This window comes from Vidua macroura, chromosome 8 (assembly GCF_024509145.1).
Source record: "Vidua macroura isolate BioBank_ID:100142 chromosome 8, ASM2450914v1, whole genome shotgun sequence".
Classification (NCBI taxonomy): domain Eukaryota; kingdom Metazoa; phylum Chordata; class Aves; order Passeriformes; family Viduidae; genus Vidua; species Vidua macroura.
The window spans coordinates 4,081,936-4,099,863 of NC_071578.1; positions in this window are offsets into that span (position 1 = coordinate 4,081,936).

Sequence of the window (17,928 nt, forward strand, 5' to 3'; positions counted from 1 at the left end):
TGAGCTCCTTTGGAGCCAGGTGAGAGCTTCCTTCCTTCCTGGGGACCAATTAGGGGATGAGCAAGCCCAGTGACTTGGTCCCTCTGTGTTATTCTGGCAAATGCAGGATTTTAAATGACATATTCCAGCAGGGGCTCTGGTTCACAATTCATATTTTAGAATCAGTCCTATCAGCACCATCAGTGATGCAGATATTGAGTCACACTTCATCTTCATATGGAGCTCTGTAAGAACAGCATTCTTTTAAAGGAGGGAGTGCGTGGATGTACCTGCTTTATTTGGTTTACCTCAAAGGCAGAAAGGGGGGCTCAAAATAGAGCTTGGGCATTAGATTTTAATTGCACTGCCATTTCTCACCCCAGGAAATATTTATTAACAAAAAATAATTAGCTACATTTTAATGCTTTTAAAGATATAAGGGACTTATAGTTCGGTTTTCTTATTTTTTTTTTTTTTTTGTTCTCAACCTATTTTTACTCCTCGCCTCTTGCTTAATGCTAATGAATAAAAGAGTAACTAATGGGAAAATTAACATCTTCGAGGGATGTTGAAAAACTCCAATTAAACAAACAAAATTCCATCTGATTTAAATGGAATTAAATTAGTATATCCATAATATCACAGCCTGTAGAATTATTCAGCACACACCAACACCCTTCCTGTTTCAAACTTTTCTGGAAAGAATGATTTCCAGCCTCCAGGAACTGTTGAAATATTATCTTAGAAATATAATAATAAAAATATAATTCTAAATGGAATCTTAGAGTGGTTTGGGTTGGAAGGGAGCTGAAAGCTCATCCAGTTCCACCCTGCCATGTGCAGGAACACCTTCCACTGTCCCAGGGTGCTCTGTCCAGCCTGGCCTTGGACACTTCCAGGGATCCAGGGGCAGCCACAGCTGCTCTGGGCACCCTGTGCCAGATTCCCATTTCCCTTTCTCTCTAGGATGCTTTTTGCAGCAGCTGAAAGAGAATTGTCTTTTCAATCAGAGCTGCCTTGTGAATTGATGCAGCAGACTGAGCTTTGCTTTGCCTTGGGAAGTTTGTTCTTGTTCAAGGGACCTGGAAAGGGCTTGAAGAGATTTAGGGACCTGTATCCAAGTGGGAAGGTGATGAAACTGGAAGGTTTTTATTCAGGGAAAAGAATTAAGCTTGGGTAACCTCTCATAAAGTCACCTAGGATGTGCTGTCACTCTGGGATTTAAACTGTCCTGGGCAAAGCACTGGATATTTGAAATGCAGAGGAAGAAGGAAGACAGTTGCTAATTTAAAGACCCCAAATATTCTTGGCTGTCTGAAGACAGGTAAAGCAAATTAGTTCCCAATTTTTTAGGAGGAAAGGCAGGACTGGATTTGCTAGATGTTACATTTTATATTGGTCCTATATGTGATACAAGTGATATAAGTGACACCTGTCAAATCTACACTGCTCTAGATAGAATTTGTTCACTTTACCCTGTACTCCTTCAAAATGTCAGAGCAGAAATCACTTTTGTCACACTTGCTCTTTTTAGATGTGTGGTATTTCAATTTCCTCTTGTTTTAAGCTGGGCTGGCTCCTTCTCACTCAGCAAAGATGAAAATAGAGGCTTGAACAGAAGGCTTTCAAAATGATACATCGATGTCAGTGCCTGCTTCTATATAAAAAGTCATACATGAGCATGCCCCCTTGTAAACTTCCATTTAGCAATTAGCTAAGTATTTTATTTCTCATCATTTCCTCTACTATAGCAATTTGTTGTGGATATTCTTATCTATCCACTTCTTTGCATGCCATGCCATGTCCATTATTAATCTTGTTCTCTTGTGATTGCAATATTTGATTTTTGCATCTTGGTTGGTTTGGGGTTTGGTTTGTTCGGGTTGGTTTTTTTTTTTTTTGTTTGTTTTTTTTTTAAGTGAACAGAATAGCATTTCTGCTCTTTCTAATAAGTTCTGCAGGGGAGGAGGTTATGATACATATGGGGATGATCTAACCAAATATGTCTGTTTTATTAACGAAGGATATTTGGATCTTTGCTGCAGGCTGGGCAGAAGAGTTTGGGTTCAAAAATACATTTAATTTCCATGAGCATATGTATTTTTTTTTTTTTCAGGGCTTGGTTTTGCTTTGCCTCCCCTACTCTGCTGGGATTTTGGACTTCAGGGCTCTACTCCTTGTGTGTCACCTGCAAATTCTGCACAACTAATTTAAATATGCTGGAAAGCTTATTAATGTTGTTCTAGCTCAGGGAATGAGACATACAATTCATTCTCTCAGAGACTAAAAAACTCATTGCAAAGCAGTCTATTAAGGGCTTAAATTATGTCCCTGTAACAGCTCTTTTGGGGTTGTGATTCCCTTGGATCTGTGATATATTGACAAGGTTTTATAAGGTTTTTTTCACTGGCAGCTTTTCTAAAAGTCCAGTAGGTTTAAGGACTTTGAAATTCTAATTTTAATTATTGATTTAACTGGCTTACTGTGGTAATGAAGAAATTATGCAATCCCTTCAATAAACTCAGCAGCCTTTTAAAAATACATAAGTTATTTCCAGGCCATAGTATGGGAAGCACTATTAATGAGGTGTGGCCCGCCCTTGCCATCAGTTTGGCTTTTTCATTTTGAAATGTTATTAGTGTAAAAGGGTTGTGGTTAGAACCTGTAAATCTCAGTCAATATTTTACAAGCAAAATAGAATCACAGAATGATTTGGGCTGGAAGGGACCTTAAAGATCATCCCATTCCACCCCCTGCCATGGCAGGGACATCTTCCACCGTCCCAGGCTGCTCCAAGCCCTGTCCAGCCTGGCCTTGGACACTTCCAGGGATCCAGGGGCAGCCACAGCTTCTGTGATAAATGGAGGGTGAAAGGAGGTGAATACTCACCACACTTGGTTTCTATATTAATGCAAAGCAACCCTGTGTCCATCAACCCTCACCAGGAGGTTCTGAGCCTGACACTGGAAATCACCAGAAACGCAGCTGAACTGGCATTCCCCTGTAATCCAGGAAGATTACAAGGATCAGTGGCTGCTCTTTGAAAACAGCTTGTCTTCTTGTATCAAATTATTAAGATGGCAATAAACTGGAAGAGCAAATCCTGAGGTCCTTTATTGCCACCAAACAGGACTTTAGCTCTAGGATATCCCATTTGTAGCTCCACCAGTTGCTTTCTACAGCAAACATGACTTTCATCTTATGTCAGGTCATGTGTGATGGCTCTCCTTGGGCCTGGAGCAGAGCACGTTCCATAAAAAATAAAAATGCTAAATTGGTGAGTTATGTTAAATTCCACAAGGGTTAATATTTTTTTTTTCATTTAGTAGCTCAACCCAAAGAGTTCTGAGGTCTGGTTTCAGGAGTTTCATCCTTTGCCAAGATGCAGCTGCCACAGTGTTTTGCTCAGGAGCTCAGCAACGTCACTCATCTCTCTACTAGAGTAGAACACAGAGATAAAACTCCTCTAAAACAGTCACAGCCTTTGAGTCAACTCTAACTCTGCCTTGTCATCTCCTTTATTTTTTTTCCAATGCAGTAAATGTTTTAAATAACCCAAGCAATGAAATAGGAAATATTGGCCACTCCCATGCAAGTTACCTGAGATGAAAGAAAAGTCAGACAGAGACAGAACCAGCAAGATCCTGATGGAAAAATTTGGAAAACTGCCCTGTCCACAGCAGCACTGTGCATTTATTAGCTGTAAATGAACAGGGATTTCTCCAGTTTAATTTTACCAAGAACTCCTGACCTGTCTCAAGCAAGTTCTTCCCATGGAAAAAGTTGATTGAATCCACATTCGTGTAGACTGTTTCCATGTCTACTGGTTAATCCATTTGTCTTTCTAAAAGATTCTTCTGATAAAGGTTCAGAGAAATCATGAGGAAAGAAAAGAAGCAAACACACAGGAAGATATAAGATTTGTGGAAGGAGCAAGTGAGGACAGAGACTTTGAAGTGAGCTGTTATATCCTTTATATCATAATATTCTAGAACTTTTTTTTTTTACTTTTCTTATATTAAATTTCACCTGATAGCTGGGATTCTAGCCACAAAGCCTAATTATAAGGCAGAAAAGAAGAAAGTGGTGAAGTTTTGTCTATGTCCCTGATCACTCTTTGATTTTTATCAAGCCAAGGCATAATGAACATCACCTGCAATTATCTCCCACGCAGAAAGATGACTTCCTTTTGTCAGAAACCCCTGTCAGCCAGACCCAGGAGCCCTGGGTTTTTATTACTTGGGGCTCCAGGAACACCTGCATTTTCTTGGCAAGCTCTGGAGATGAAAATGCTTTAACAGTGTTCATGTTAAGAATTTCCTCTGCAGCCCTGAGTGCCTCATTGATCTGGTAGCTGTAAAGAGGGAAAAATTAAAGGAGTTGCTGACTGATTTCTTTTCCTGGTATGAGGATCTCCTGCCCTTCATCAGAAGTTTTAGCTTTATTTAATTAACTCTGAGTCCTCACTTCTGTTGTTTGTGTGAAAGCCAAAGCCCCTAAAGATTTGGACAAAAAGCTACAAATGCAGATTTGCTTTTCTTACAAAATGCTGATCTTTTTCTCTCATGTGAAAGAAAAAATGTTAATTATCACTAACAAAAGGGTTTTTTAAAATTTCCATTTGAAATCAGTATAATTCAATTAGCTTCAAGGAGATATTCCTCCTCATCCTCTGGGCCTGGGAGGTGAGGAAACAGTGCAGGAGGAGCATCCCTACATCAGGAGACACAGGAAATATCCCTCAGCCCCACAGCCAGATACTGCTGGAACTTCTTTTTACTTCCAAGTACACTGTTTGAAATGGAAACAGTGGCTTAAAAAATGGCTTTAAGTGCAGAGAAATCGAGGTTGTCTTAATGCAAATCTCTGCAATGTTTCCTCATTTGCAAGCAGTGCTGTTACCTTGGATTTCCAGCTGTCATCATTCCTCCCCTCTGGACATTGGCTTCTTCCCCTTTTTGATTCCAGCTGTAGAAGTCACACTGGATTTTGAATTTATTTTTTTCTAATCCTTCTTGCAAACCTTCCCTCATTTCTTCCCTACTTTCCTTCACTTTTTTCGTCATCAGAGCTGTTTCACATCTGACAGTCTGCCTTTGGTGCTGACTTAAGGGAAGGGAAGAGCATCCCAGTGAGTGATACTGGAGAGCACACACACAGAATATAAAGTTCAATCCAATTAGTAGAAACTGCATGTCTGCCCCCCAGGAAATCCTCTAACTCACTCTGGCAGGGCAATGAACCCTTTCAGATCATGGGATCACAGAATGGTTTGGGTTGGAAGGGACCTTTAAAGGTCATCTCCTTCCCTATGTGTTACATGGAGGTGGCAACAGGATTGAAAGGGCAGAAAATCCAAACCTTTTGATGTCAAAATTGGACAATTTCTGCCAATGATTTTCATGTAGTCTTTGGAATGATTTCCAGAAACAAATCTTGTAAGAATTTGCCCATTTCAGGGACAAGTAAAACCTACCTTAAAAAGATTTGTTGGGCTGTTGCAAGTGGAGGAGGTGAAAAAGCAATATTGAAACAAACTTGGGGGCTTTAACAACAAACAGCTTGCTTGGTCTAATAAAGTGTAATTCCAGAGACAACCATCTCCTTTTGCAACAGAGACACCCAAACTCTGTATTCCCAAGCTTTCCAAAGCAAGATAAAAACTCATATTTATCCACTGAGTCAGGAATCAGCTAAAATCAATATTTTTATTTCAAAGTATGCTTTGGGATTTTTTTTTTCTTTATAAACCTCACAGGATGAGTCCTGCACTGCCAAACCCCAGCTTTAAGATGATTTTTTCTGACAAGACATGCATCACTGAGAATATTTGCCTGTAATGGAAGTGATGGCACAGGTTTGTGGCGCTGTGAACACAAACCTGCACTGACACAGGCTCAGAGAAATCCTCTGTGTTCCACATGGATGTTCCTCAAAAGCCATTTTGCCTCGGTGACACCCCACGAGGGTTTAACCCACAACAAATTTGAGCCAAATCGTGTGATTTTCCAGCTTTTAACAGAATAGTCTGAGCTGTGGTGGCACAGGGCAGTGTGTAAAATCCCTGGTGTGGGTGGTGATCCTGAGCACAGCAGTGAGAATTTACTGCCTTTCTTTGCTCAGATCCTGTGGGGTGTAGGGGCTGTAATTGGTGAAATCCTTTTTCCATCCCAGAAAGGACTCGAGGCTCTTTACAGCCTTAACTTGCTCCCAGGAATCCACAGAGGTCCCAGAACAAGGAATGAGTTAAAAAACCCCCTCTTTTCTCCATCCCTGAGCTGATAACAGGAAAACTGGACTTATAATCTTGTTCCTTCTTCTTACACCTCTCTCTTTCCTGAGCATGAGAATAACCCTGCCTCCTGCAGTTATTCTTGGAAAATTACTACAGATACAGACAGAAATACAGACAGAAATACAGATAAATCCATGAATATTCCAGGATATTACCTTTATGCACCAAAGGACAGGTTTAGTTGCTGTGCAACTTAATTAAGCACTGTGTTGGATGACTTTCACCAGAGAAAGCTGTATTATAATGGGGGTGAAAAACAGCACAGGACCAGCAATAAAAATTCCAAGAGGCAATACGTTATCCAAACAGAAATGTATCTGCTTTAAGGGATTCATGTAGCAAAGTGCTTCATCTCATTTCCTTAATTGTTTAATTCTCCTACATTAGGATGCTATACCTGGCACATAGAGAGCCAAGGAGGGATTTTCTGATCATTTGATTTGCAGAATAACAGGGAATGTATATTGTCATTGCCCAGCTCCTGGGTCAGGAGGATCCAAGACCAATTAAAAGAAGGATTTTGCCTGTATGGGTATTAAAGGATCATGAATTCTAAGGGTTGGGTTTGTGTGAGCACCTGTAGGTATGGTGAGTTATGTTATGGTGTGGACTTGGAAAAGTGGGAACTGGGAATAGTGACACTCCTTATAAAAACAATGTCCTGCTCAGACTTCCATCCTAGCAAAACATGTCCTAACTCTGTCCTTGGATTACTTGGGCTGTCTCCTGATTGTAACCACCCTGTTTATCTGCTGATGTCTCTACCGGAGGAAACTCCTTTAAAATATCACTAAAGTCTCCTTTGGTGATTTACTGAGTTTATATGGAAAGAGCTTAATTGGATATTTTTTAAAAATAACAATATCCTTGTTCTGTTTTCTCCAATGCTGCTCCTCCTGAGCTGGCTGCTTTTGTTAGCCCTGAGCATTTCGTTCCCAGATGAGTGTGGCAGCATTGCTTCTTTCCTCAATACAGCAGCATAAAAGGCACAAGCAAAACATGGTCTTTTCTAATAGGATCTGAAAAGCTGCACTTTTCTGGGTTAAGGTTGCTTTTTGTCTAAAGAAAAAAATCTCATAGGTAAGAAAGACACGACAAAGATAAAAGTGTTTCAGCCTTCTGAGCTGAAACACTGAAGAAAGTGTTCAGGAACAGCTAATCCCCCAAAAGATATTTCTTGAGCAATTCTGGCAAGATTAGATAGGAAAGGTTATTACTTATGTGTCTTGCTGTTATTTGCAGCATGGGCAGGAGTTGTCAAGACATGAGTCTACTGCATTTCAATATTTTAAGTCATTCTTTATGCTGGAATCAGGATTATTTCTCATTCATGTCACTTATATTCCCTGCTCATTATTTGATTTAGACATCCATCCCTATAGCATGCAGTATTTTAGGCCTGACCCTGAACTTGCTGGAGTAAAGACTTATGTAAAGATCAGTGGGAAGAATTTGAGGGCTTTTAATTAACCCTTGTTAAGCTTCTCAGCAAACAGGGGAAAACTTCCCAAACAGGCAAAACTAATTGGCTTTGGTTGCCTTCCTGCATTAATTGGGGAAGAGTGAGTACTTCCCAAAGTGGCAGACCACTAATCAAGTTATGAAACTCAAATATTGAGTATATTTATCCAGAATAAAATCAAAAAAGTAAACCCAACAGTCAGTTTGCAGTCAGTCACTCAGGACACTGAGGTTTGAATGAACTCAGTCACCCTGAAGTAGATAAACCAGCACATGGAGTAAGGCACAATTTTCTCTTGATGGGATTGAAAGATGAGTGACAATCCAGCCCTGTAAATGACTGATTTAAAGGCTTCTCAGCCTCTCCCAACACATCTTTGTCAGTAAAGTGTCTGCCAGCCTAAAGGGTTTTCTCCAATCAATTTTTACATTAGTTGCTGATAATTGAAAACCTTCAGCATGTGTCTGTGCAGATCTCTCCAACTTTTCGTTCTTCAGGTGAAAATGATGAGTTCTTGTCTAAGTCTGGGTCCTTGTCTGTGTCATATCTGCTCCAAGGAGTGTCTGTGACCATGGTCTGCCCTGTACAAAGTATGATAAAGCACTCTGATCACCATGGAATTCACCATGGAAAAAATGGAATGCAGTAAGATGCTCTATGTCTTAGCTGAGTAAATGCATTCAGGGACAGGAAAGTAAGAACAATCTAAATTTGAAGGCCAGGCTGAGACCCCTTTTAAGAGTTTGACCTCTTATTCCGAAGAAATGTCCAAAGAAAAGCACATTAATCCTTTCTGTGAACTAGGACACATTTCAGAAAAGGAGCAGTTGTGTTCTCCTGCTTTCATTTTATTTATTGCCCTAAGAGGCAGAATTATATGCAGTCAGATTTCTTGGCACTCTAATTCTTAAAAAATTAGTTTCTGCTCATAAACATGAACAAACTTCCTAAGTAGCCATCATTGCTTTAACAGAGAGATTTTTACATTTGTGTGGCCCTTGTTCAAGTCATGACTTTAAGTGAAATAAAAAGACTGTAGTAGGTAAGATATGTTACAATCTTTAGAGCTAATTTAGCTAGGTAATTATACATATTCAGCTTCTTATCAGAAAATTATCAGTCTGGAAATAAATACTCTGTAGCCAAGGTAATCACTCAATATTTAATAAACTGTGTAGTCTTTTCCTGCCATTAGAATTCAATGACAGTGGAATTTCAAAGAGCATTTTGGATAAGGGCTGATACACACCCAAGTGGTTTGTGCAATACAGACACGCAAGGAAAATTTTCCAGCTCTGAGGAATAAAACAAGATTAGGAAGCCATGACAAATGATCAAAATAGGGTGAAGTCCCAAACATCATCTCCAGTGTAATACAGGCTTAGCCAGCAGACTGGTTTAGAAACCACTCTTGTCTCTTATCAACAGCCCAAAGATATTCCCCTCCCTCCTGCTACTCTGCCCTTTCCTTGTGGCTGCCACAACATTAGAAAAGTGATTTTCCATGTGATTTATCTCCTAGACTTAAGAACCACAGTGAAATCAGCTTGGTGTCTGTGAACCATCATGAATCCAGGGAAACAATATTCAGATGTTGTGGGCATCCCGTGTCAGACCAGACTGCAGTCCAGAGTTTTGATTTCATTTAACAAATCCAAATGACACACTTTGACTTGGGCCCATCCAAACCTTTTGCTTCCATTAAAACCAAATGTTTTGCTGTATCCATGCTGCCTTCAATTTTCCATTCTGCAAATCACTCAGCTTGCTGACTTCTCAGCTGGACTTAGGCAGAAAAACATCAGGCTTTTCCACCGAGTGGAAAAAGAGCTGGGGGAAAAAAATTGCTTATGCTAAACCTAATTGGCAGCAGGGAATAATATCAGATTTCTGAAAAAAATGTTTATGAATGACAGCCCTTGCTGCTTAACTGGCAGAGAGGCTGAAAAACGCAGCTGGATGAGCTGTGTCAGACTTTTCAGTTTGACAAAATGGGACAAACATTTTAGCAGGACATGCTGCAGTGGGACAAGGAGTGATGGTTTGGGACTGAAAGAAGATCAGTTTAGACCAGATTTAAGGAAGATGTTTTTTTACAATGAGGATGGACAGGCCCTGGCACAGGGAGCCCAGAGAAGCTGTGGCTGCCCCTGGATCCCTGGAAGTGCCCAAGGCCAGGTTGGACAGGGCTTGGAGACAGTGGGAGGTGTCCCTGCCCATGGCAGGGGGTGGCACTGGATGAGCTTTAAGGTCCCTTCCCACCCAAACCATTCTATAATTCTTTGTTTCTCTGTGTCCCAAATGTGATAATTCACTTCTGGGGAATTTTGGAAGGAATTCGAGAGGGGGCCTCTGAGTTTTTAGATGATGAGGTTTATTTTCTTATCTTCTACATAGGCAGGAAGGGTGAGGTCAGCTCACATCTTCACTGCATGGCTCAGAAGGTCATAAGACCCTTCATTACAAGACATTTTAAGGAGTTATTGACCAATAAAACACTGCTAACAAGGATATTTATGTTTTTGATCCAATCCTTAAATATTTCATCTTATGGCCCCATGCTACAGTGTGAGCTTTCTTAATCAATCATGTTATGACCCACAAACCTACAGTACTGCATTCTAAACTCCTTGTTTACCTCTGTAGTTATTTTATTTTTATATCTTAAATTCTAAAACTCTAAACTTTCCTCTTTTTAACTTAACGTGTCTCTCCTTTAAACTATAAATCCACATTCTCACTTTTAGCACCTAAGTTTGGAAGCCTTTTCCAAGGTCTCAGTTCAAATCCTGTGTTCAATTTTAAGCTTTGGCTTACAGGCCCAAAGTTCTGAGAGTTCCCTGCATTTTGGATTCCAACACCCAAACTGCTGGTTTTCCTGAATAAAGTGGCACTGGTTGGCACAGACACCAGATCAGCAGCAGGGAGGAAACTGAGGAGCAGGGACTCAAATATTTTCCAGTGTTTCTGCAATTCTGCTGAATAACCAGCACCAGGAGCTTTCCACGGGCCAGCTGCAGCTCCCCCATGACAGCTGATGAGCACACATGTCCTTATGTAAAGGCTTCTGCTGTTTGAGGAGTGTTCAGCTGTACACAGAAGAATTCCTCTGTGCCTTTGCATTTTCCTGCCTCTTCAGTTCATGGGAGGATTCCAAATGGCAGCACCTCTGTGCTCTGTCAAACCTCACTGGGGTCTTATTCCACATGGAAGCAGCTGAGTGTGCTCAATGCAATTAAGTTCATGTTTAAATTAGAATGAGAAGTAATTGACAGTGAAAATCTGGGAATTATTTCAGACAGAAAAGCAGTGGTGAGTTTTGCTTTCCCATAAACTTCCTAAGAGCTTAAATATCACTGTGCTCTAGGAGACTTTGGGTAAAATGTTATGTTTGATTCTCAAAAACCAACATAAAAATGGTATTTGGAAATGGGAATGGTTTTGTTTTCACAGTGAAATCCTCAGCAAACATTATCCTCTCCTCCTCAGATTAGTGTGACAAGTTGCACTGGCTCAAATCAAACGTGTTTATTTTCAGAGAACCCTTTCAAGAAAATTCTTTTGAAATGAGTTGACTTTGGTTGTTATCCTACACTTTTTCATATTTCATTAACTTGACTTTTAACAGCTGGTGTTTAATGAATAATTATGCAGTAATGAAAAATACATCTTGCATTTAAAGAAAGCTTTATGCAGATTTGCTAATCAATTTAGACACTGTATCTTATTTGTTTATAGTACATCTCCCAATTGGAGTGTAATTATCAAACTTTGCATCTATATTTAACTGTCTAAATTGAAGGAAATAAAACAGAGTTGAGGCAACTAATTGTCAGCATTACCAACCAATTAGTATGCTGAAAGATTATTCTGTTAAAGCTTTTCCATCCAGTATAACTCATCTTAAACACCTCTGGGGTTTGGTGTTCTGGCCATTTCCTCCAGGTATTTTTCAGCAAATTGTAGAAGAATAGGACTAATAGGTCCCTTCAGTTATGAACATGAAAATTTTAGTCAAATAAGTGAAATTACAGATTAATTCTCAGTCTTTTATTTCTTCTAATACCTGAGATGGACTATAAGAACTGAACATTGTTTTATCTTCTTTTTTAAAAAACAGATATTGTAGTTGGTCTAAAAAACTGTTAGAAAAAAACCTGCCAGCATGTTTCATTTTTTGATTTACAGCAAAAGTAAGAAAGAAAAAGAACTTGAATTGTTGCTGTTCTAAAATGTATTGCTGATATTCTACATGACATTGAAAAGCACTTTTAAAAGGTCATTTAGCACATTAAATAAATGTAACTGGATGAATGTCTGTACCAAGAAATCCAGACAAATTCAGCATCATGTTCTAAAGAGCAATAAAACCTCGCTCTCTGGTTATAAAGTGAATTTAAATAAAAATAATGGAAAAATTGGATTTTCTTCCTCTGGTCTGCTATACTTGAAAACTACCTTATCTCCCATATTATGGGGGGGGGTTACAGTTCCTTAAAATGTTCTAAGGAGTAAAGATTAAACATAAAGAAGGAAAAGCTCCTGCTGCAACATCAAATGGGACACAGCAGCTGGATACAAACATGGAAATCAGCAAATATCTGGAATGATAATAACAGTTGACCTAATGTAATGTTACTCCAAATACAAATATGCAGATTAAATGAGCCACAAATGTGACATTTCTCAAAGTCTCCAGGAATGCAGCATTTCCCAGTAAAACCAGAATTTGCTCAGAATATGAATTCAGAAGAATTCAAAATTCCAGGATTCCCTGGAAAAGATGAAGGGATGTGCTCAGGCTGTGCACCAACCACCAGGCATGGACGTCACTGATCCATCACAGACTCAGGGGGGAGTCACTGCCACCCTGAGCTATAGTGGTGCCCAGGAGGGAATGGATCCAAAGGAAGGTGTCAGACTGCCCAAACTCCAGAAATCACTGCTGTTGGGCTCTTCCTCCCTCTTCTGGGGATGTGCTGGGTTTTCCAGGTGGTAAAAATTTGGGCAGCAAGCAGCAGGCATTGAAAAAGCATTGGCTGCTCCCTGGAGACACTGGGCTGGCTGCCCGTGAGGGAGGATTGCTGCTGCACATCAGCTCCTCGTCGTCTTTCCCATGGCAGGGAGCACAGTGGGATTCTTGATGTGTCTGTGCAGGGCCAGGAGCTGGACTTGATGATCCTTGTGGGTCCTTTCCAACCCTGGATATCCCATAACTCTCTGATTCCCCTGGATCCTCTTGCATTACTGCACTGTCAGAAGAGCAAAAGCCAATTCTGACCTCTCACCATAGTGTAAAACATGGAAAACTTCTGACCATGTAACTTTTAAAGCATGTGTGTGAAATAATCTTGAGGTGAGCAACTTCGGAGCTGCCTGCAGGGTGTTTCCAAGAAGTGGGAAGGTGTTAGGGAAGCACTGTGCTCCACTCAGCTCCTGCAGCACAGGACAGGTATCTTGTGCCATCAAATAAAACCACTCCACACAGGCTAAATAAATCCTGTGCATGCAGTATGAATATAGGATGTAGTGGGTAGAAATCCCTTTTTTATTCATGAATTGCTACTTTTGGCTGAAGACACGTGCAGTGCAGTAGGGGTGGCTGTCGTGGGACAGCTGGGGATAGAGCAATCCAGAGAGATCAGGATGGATCCAGATGGATTTGGATATAGGAACAGGAGGGGAGATGTGGTCATTGCAAGTGGTGAACCTCTTGGCTGCCTGTTTCCCTGGTTGCTCTCTCAGTGACAAGTCACTTTAGAGAGGAAATCCTACAGTTTGTGGCATTCTGCCTACAGGGAGCAACTTCTGGAGATGGGAAAATGTCAACCCCTGTGAAGGAATCGTTAACTCCTCTCCAGCAGGGAGGAGTGTTAATTGCTAATGAGAGCAGGGCTGTGAGCAAAGCTCACAGTCCATTTTGCTTGCACCATCTTCTGAAGATTTGCTAAGGGCTCTTCTGCCAGCTCTGCAAGCACAGAGCCTTTGATCAGGATGGGTGAGAAGTGCTAGATGTCTCCCTGCCTGACCCTGGGTGAGGCCAAGCCCAGTCCCCAGGACCCTTCCTGGGGCAAAGCTGGCCTCCAGCTCTGCAGAGGACTAAGGGGAGATGTCCCACCAGCTGAGATGGGAGGCCTGCAGAGACACTGAATAGCTACTGTTGGCTTTAGCCAGGCATTTTGCCCCTCCCAAACTCATCCCACTCAGTGTTTATTAGCTCCAAGCTCTTGTGCTACACCTTGGTTATGGAAAGAGAGCACAAAAATGGAGAAATCTAGTGGAAAGGTGCCCCTGCCCATGTCAGGGGGTTGGAACTGGATGATCCTTAAGGTCCCTTCCAACACAAAGCACTCTGTGGTTCCATGGTAGGATCCTATCCTGTTAAACTGTGCACCAGGCTCATCTACTCACACAAAGGATGGAAAAGCCCTTTTTGGCCTCAGAGCAGAGAGGTGACTCACAAAGCCCTGCTGTGGAAACCCAGGGCACAGGGAATATTTCTCTGTCTGCTCTGGGGTGTCCTGGCCCCCAGGGGAGCACTGACTTTGACCCTCATTCATGGACAAAACTTCCAAAGCCTCAAGGTGAACCAGAAACCACAAAAGTGTGAAATGGATTGTAGAGATTGTAGAGAGTAGTGTAGTGTGTCACATGGGTGAGAAATTTAGGTTTTAGGATTTTTAGTATGTTATAGATGGATACAAGATGGAGGGTACAGGGTGCTGTTTCGAGTTCCTTTCTTCTTTCTTCTTCTTGGGTTTGGGTGGTATCTTGTAATTGGGTAGAAAAATCCGCATTGCAGGTCTTTAGGGGGCAGTTATTGGGTTAGAAAGGAAAATAATTTAGGTGTCACTTCTTAATTGGGTAGCTTAGTTTTTTATTAGACTTAAAAGGCCTTGCAACACGAGATTGTTGGCCATTTTTGTGCTATTTTTTCTGCATACAGAGTCTGGTGCAGACGGCGTGCTGAAGTTTTGATAAGATAAAAATAACAAAGTTTTGATAAGATAACAATAACAAAGTTTTGATAAGATAACAATAAACAGAAGCTGAAGACAGAAAAAGTCCAATGCGTCTCTCGTTCCTGACACAGAACTGCTCCAGAAGGGTCTTCCCTGCCAGGGGAGCCCCCAGGGAGTTGCCCAGCTTGGAGCCCACAAACGCACACCCTCCCTTGTTGTTCTTGGTCCTTAGGAATACATACAGGGGATGAAAGGAGGAGCAGGCCAGGTTTTACTGCTCCTATTTGTGGTGAGCCACAGACTCCAGTGTGCAAGATCAACCATGCCAGCCTTGTTTGATTATGAAATCCAGATCATATCCTAGCAAGAGCCATGAAAACAGCTCTAACTGAGCTGAGATTTGGTTGTTCCATGATGACTGCATGAGAGTACACCCTGTGCTCAGGTGACACAACAGCAGTGGGGGGTCTGCTCTCCAAACCCAAACCCACACCCAAACCCACACCCAAGCCAAGTGCAGAGGCAGTAAATCAGCCCAGACCCAAAGGAAGGATATAATGAGGCATGAACCCCAAAATCTGGTCATTCTCTGTGAGAACTCTGGCAAAATCACTCTGCAGCCAGCCAGAGGTGATGTGGGAGAAATTTTGAGAGGTGTATTAGGAAGCTCTAATCAATGTTGCTTTAAATCCACCAGGTTAAACATTTCTGCACAAAGCTTATTTTGTTCATACATCCTCCTCACTTAGAAACATATTTTAAACATACACACTCCATTTTTAAAGACTTCTATAATAATTTATGTGCCACAAAAGAGGGAGATTGCCAAAAGAGTGAATCATTTTATCTTGTTTGAAAATGATATAAGGTAAATGTGAACTTATGAAGTATTATAACACTGTTATGTGTCAGGAGCTTGATGCAGGATGAGATTTAATGGGAAACGGTGCTAATAGTGTGGAAATTGCCAAAATAGATGAAAGGCTTAGAGCTGGCTGCAGCAGGAACAGAGGGGAAGCGTGTCAGAGGGGAATCAGACACACAAATCCCACTGCAACGCAGCGGATTTAGGATGTCTGATTCTGCTGCAGCTGCAATGAAAATCCCAGCCTCAGCAGAGAGATGATGGATCTTGTACTCATAAAAGGTGTGTGATTTGGGGTTGGTGCCATTGCAGTGTGAGCTGTGACAGCGCTGGTTCCTGCAGGAATCCAGAGAAGCTGCTGGGAAAATGCCAGAAGTGAGCAAGAGTTTCACTTCCAGCAGAGCCCACTCTGGGATGGGAAGGGGCAGCGTGTTGTGTGAGCACAGGTAAAATAACCCAGCCCCTGAAAGAGGCAGGGTCCTAAAAGTTGCAAGATGCAGCTGGGAATGTGGATTCCATTGGCAGCTGCCAGAGGTGGGGCAGTTCTCTTCTGTTCATTGGGCAGTTTTTTCTTTATCTCTCCCACAATCAATCATCCCTCCAGGAGGTATCTGCTGTTCATGGGCCATTAATTATTAATTATCTTCTGTCCATGGCCAGTGAGTGTCCCTGCATGGCTGAGAAAATTCCATCATCCCATGGGGAGATGCTCCGCCCGGGGGTAGGAGCCAAGCATTCCTACCTGGATACAATCTGAGATCCTGGGACACCACAGCAGCCTTTGCCCACTGCATTCCCAGGGGAGCAGCTTTCTGCCCCACTGCATTCCCAGAGGAGCAGCTTTCTGCCCCACTGCATTCCCAGAGGAGCAGCTTTCTTTCCCCACTGCATTCCCAGAGGAGCAGCTTTCTGCCCCACTGCATTCCCAGAGGAAGCCCAGGCCCATCCACACCACCCCTGGAGCTTCAGAGGAAAACTCCAGCCTTGTCCAGGATCCTGCTCCAGCAGAAGCACAGCTGGCATTGCAGGAGGGCTGAGCCCCCATGGAATGGCACTGCTGCCACCACCCTGACCCACAGCCTGCCAGGGCCTGTTCTCACTCTGGCAGTAGTTGGTGTTTTTTTGGTGTTTTTTTTTTGTTTTGTTTTTTTTTTTTTTTGGTTTTGTTTTTTGTGGGTTTTTTGGTGTTTTTTTTTTTTGTTGTTGTTGTTTTGGCTTTTTTGTTTGTTTGTTTGGTTGGTTGGTTTTGGTTTTGGTTTTTTTGGACTCTTGCATTTGTATTTTCAATTTTTCTAGTAAAGAACTGCTATTCCTGCTCCCATATGTTTGCCTTAGAGCCCCTTAATTTCAAAATTATAATAATTCAGAGGGATGGGGTCTACATTTTCCATTTTAAGGGAGGCTCCTCCCTTCCTTAGCAGACACCTGGCTTTTCAAACCAAGACAGGCAGCAAGAAGTTCAGGGAAAGCAAAGGATTTAGTGGTGAAGGCAGCCCCTCCTCACCTTGATTCTCCCCCAGCTCTCTTTCAACTGGGGAAAATTGCTGTTACCACTGAGATTGTTAAGGGAAATACTTGGAGGCCTGAGTGCCATACGTGCACAGAGAAAAAACCATAATCAGCAGGAAAACCAGAGGATCTCTCATCTCACTTGCCTGCCAGAGCTCCAGAGCAAGGGAAAAGCCTCCTAATTGCAGGGGACACCCCAGTAAATTGGCCCTTTCCCCAGACTGATAGCTGAAAGCTATCCATATGCATATCCTAAAAAAGGCTCTGTGTCGCTTGGCTTATTTTTTCTCTCACGCTTTCACCCAATTCCGTCAGGTTCTGTGTGCAGAGAGGGCTGCCAGATGATATTTAATGGCTCAAATACAGGCCCCTAGTGCCATCCTCCCCTCTGAGGGTGACTGGGACCCTCCTCTGGGGCTCTGGAGTGGTCAGGGGGCAGCTGAGGTGGCAGCAGAGACAGCTTGGAAGGACTGAAACAGCACAAGTGCTTCGTTTGGGCGCCTGGATTGCTCCCATAGTTTGAAAACAGATAACACATGGTAATTTTTGCAAGGAGAAGACTCTTGCTGAGTTGCCAAGGCAATGCCAACCCCCTGGATAACTCTGGCAGCAGCAGTGAGTTGGTGCAGGGTGGAGCTGCACAGGTCCCTCAGCCAGGGGAGGGACAGAGCTCTGTGCTCATGGGTGCTTCTCATGCTGCAACTTCTCTTCCCCCCACACAGGGTCCCCTAAAGCCCCCTTCCCCGTCTCTCTGGCTGTTTGAGGAGACCACAGAAACCCAGTGTTAATTCCTTTGTGCAGCAATTAAGTGAGGCAGGTCTGCCATGCTGAGCAAGATCAGGAGCAAAATTATGCA